We start from the raw sequence: 3,436 nt of genomic DNA, 5'->3' as shown, positions 1-3,436 counted from the left end.
TATGTATTTTGTTGATTTACATTTGATACTTTTGAATGGAGTTACAAATATAATCTTGCTTGACATTTTTATTAAAAAAAAAACTCATTATTAAGTTTGAGAGGGAAAACATCCCTCACTAAATATTATATTTTACCACATTTGGTTACGACTTTGGGTCGTCACTAAATCTGTCGCTAATATCATTTATGATGGAAATGTACTACTTCTGCGACGAATTCCTACCATCTCCATTTTTCTAGTAGTGGCATATATAAAATGCAATATTACATAGTCTAACAAAAAGAATCAACAAAAATTATAAAAATTAAACTCAAATTACAAATCACTTATTCTTTATGTGAAAAAGAAAAAAAAATCACATATTATCTTCACCCCTACCTCCAATTATGTCACAAAACTATTAGGTATCAAATAAGTAAAAACATTGCGAAGGATATGGATTTCAACTATCTGAGATGCAGATGATTACTAATCTTCCTCTAAGAGAATTCGCTAGCCACTTTTATTGGGTTTGAGAACATGGCTTGCCACATTTCAAGAGTCTTTCCGTCCAGCCATGTTTTTTCTATCAACAATGCTCGAACTCGAGACATTGTTGAAACCAACTCTAGTTATACTCAAATCAATGTAAGGTCAAAGAAAGTATCTAATTACATAGTTATTACTAATTTGTTTTTCAGAATTCCTTTAAATTAAAAATAAAATACATTCACTTTTAAGAATTGGAGAAGGGAAAATATTTTATTAAATAAATTGGAACTAAAAGTCATTTTACAAGACTATTCTCATCGAGTCATCACCTCATAGACATAACTAGAATACAAAGAAACAACTCTAAATGAAACTATGAAACAATCCAAATTATTATTCCTTCTAAAGAATTAATTTATTTTTCAAGATTTAAATATTTTGTGATAATTTGAAAAACTTGAGCACTTTGTCGAAGATTTTCAACATATGTTGCGAGTAAAGGGCTGGTTTTATGTTTATGTAGACTATCAATACATTCAAGAATGTATTTCATAATATCAGCTGAATCTTTAGCCATGGCTGGATACTTTCTGAAAGACAAACTTACTTGTGCATCCGTAAGGCTAGAAGTAACACTATCTGCATGGTTCAAAAGATCAATATCACAACGATAATAATAGTTTGCTACCGTATCATTTTCAGCACTTCGAACCAAATTATGTATTAGGTTAAGTGTGTCAGACGAATTATTATTAAGCACATCAATTGTGTATCGTGCAAGGTCGACAAGATCTACACCTTTTGCACCTCCTGGCTTCGAATTGAGAAGATTTGAGCAATACGAAGGATTGGATGCTTCTTTGCAAATGATATCCACATCAACAACTTTGGCTGAGATTGAATTGGAGGAAGCAACACATAGAATCAAAAGCACCAACAAGAGAGAGGAGTTTTGCCTCATCATTTTGTGTTGTTTTTCTTTATTATTTCTCTTCTTTTACTTGTGTTTTGCTTCTTGATTTTACACATGGCTTTATAGAGTATTTGGATGAATATGTTAATAGAGTTTAATCAGAATATTTGTCAATTTAAAGTTATTTATCAAATGATATTTTGTCACATTTAATGAATATGACAATTATTATGTATTCATATTCATTAATTTGATGTGACAATACATCATTGGACCCATTTGTAAAATATATTAGGAGTAATTAGTATGTTACATATGGCAATGTGCAATGATTTTACACATGTATCCTATGTGTTGCTATCTCAAATAAATATGATAACTCTTGTGTTGTCATATTCATTAATTGAGTCGCATATAATTGAATTCATATATATATATATATATATATATATATATATATATATATATGTAAAATAATGGTTCAAATATACTAATTTTATTATATTCCATATGAACTGATTATTCTACCTAAAAATAACTAATTAGTCTTAATTGCTGGTCAATGACAATAAATTATATAATTTGGTCAATTACAATAAAGTGATTTTTTATAAAGTGATTCTTGCCAATTAATAAATTTTTTCCAAACTTTGCTTAATTGCAATCCGTTAAAGCAGCCGGTCATTATTATAAATATTTCTTTTTTAAAGTTATTGTAAAACTGATATATTTCTACTTTATATAATATAGTTCACATACGTTAGTTTTTTTTTTTTTTTTTTTAAGAATATACGTTAGTTAGTTCTTTATAACTATCGTAACTTCTAGTTTTTTTTACTTTTTGGTTACATAGTAACTTCTAGTTTTTGTTAGTGATTCTAGTTTTGTTGAAAGATTGTTTTTTTTTTTTTTTAAAGATTTTGTTGAAAGATTATTAGTGACTTTTTATTTTACATTTAAGTCTCAACCTTTTTATGATGTAAATATGTTTATGAGTTGGTTTTGACGCGTGAGAATTTATTAATTAGCATGAGAGTTTAATATTTTCTTCTTTTTTTTTTTGTTGAGGGAAGTTTAATATTTTATGATATTCATAAATAAACATATTCCATCCAAAATAATGAGTTTTTCTATTCACACCCTATATATTTTTGGTTACACCCAATTTTTAAAATTTTTTTTTGATAATACCAAAATTGTCCTTTTATATAAATTTTCTTAAAATTTTGATTTCATTCATTGTCACTCTAAAATTTCACTCTCTTTCACCCATCAACGATCAAACAATCCTGATGTTCAATTAATCTCTATGGAAGATTAAAGAGTGAATCAAAATATCTTTCATTCATACTCGATTGCATATAAATAAGTGAATTTTTTCTTCTTTTTCAGTAATGCTGGTTTCAATTTTCTTCTTCTTGTTCAACTGCAATGTACGACAGTTTCAGGTTTACATTGTTGAGGTTAACTTAAATTCAGTTTAAGTAGGTTCATGTAAACTTAGTTTACATAATCTACTTAAACTTAGTTTACATAACCTATTTAAACTGAGTTTAAGTATGTACACTTAAACTCAATTTACATGACCTACTTAAACTAAGTTTACATGTACATACTTAAATTGATATTACGTATAATCATTGAACAAGGTTGAACTTTTAGATGTACACTTAAACTGAGTTTACATGACCTACTTAAACTGAGTTTAAGTATCTATACATAAACTCAGTTTACATGAGCTACTTAAACTAAGTTTACATGATCTACTTAAACTGAGTTTAAGTATGTACACTTAAACTTTTTTACATGACCTACGTAAAATAAGTTTACATGTACATACTTAAATTGAGATTACGTAGAATCATTGAACAAGGTTGAACTTTTAAATGTACACTTAAACTCGGTTTACATGATCTACTTAAACTGAGTTTAAGTATGTACACTTAAACTCAGTTTACATGACCTACTGAAACGAAGTTTACATGACCTACTGAAACGAAGTGAGGGAAAAAATGAAGATGCTTTTTGAAAATTAAATTTTATGGAAGG

Source organism: Medicago truncatula, chromosome 6 (assembly GCF_003473485.1).
Source record: "Medicago truncatula cultivar Jemalong A17 chromosome 6, MtrunA17r5.0-ANR, whole genome shotgun sequence".
Classification (NCBI taxonomy): domain Eukaryota; kingdom Viridiplantae; phylum Streptophyta; class Magnoliopsida; order Fabales; family Fabaceae; genus Medicago; species Medicago truncatula.
This window is presented reverse-complemented; position numbering follows the sequence as displayed.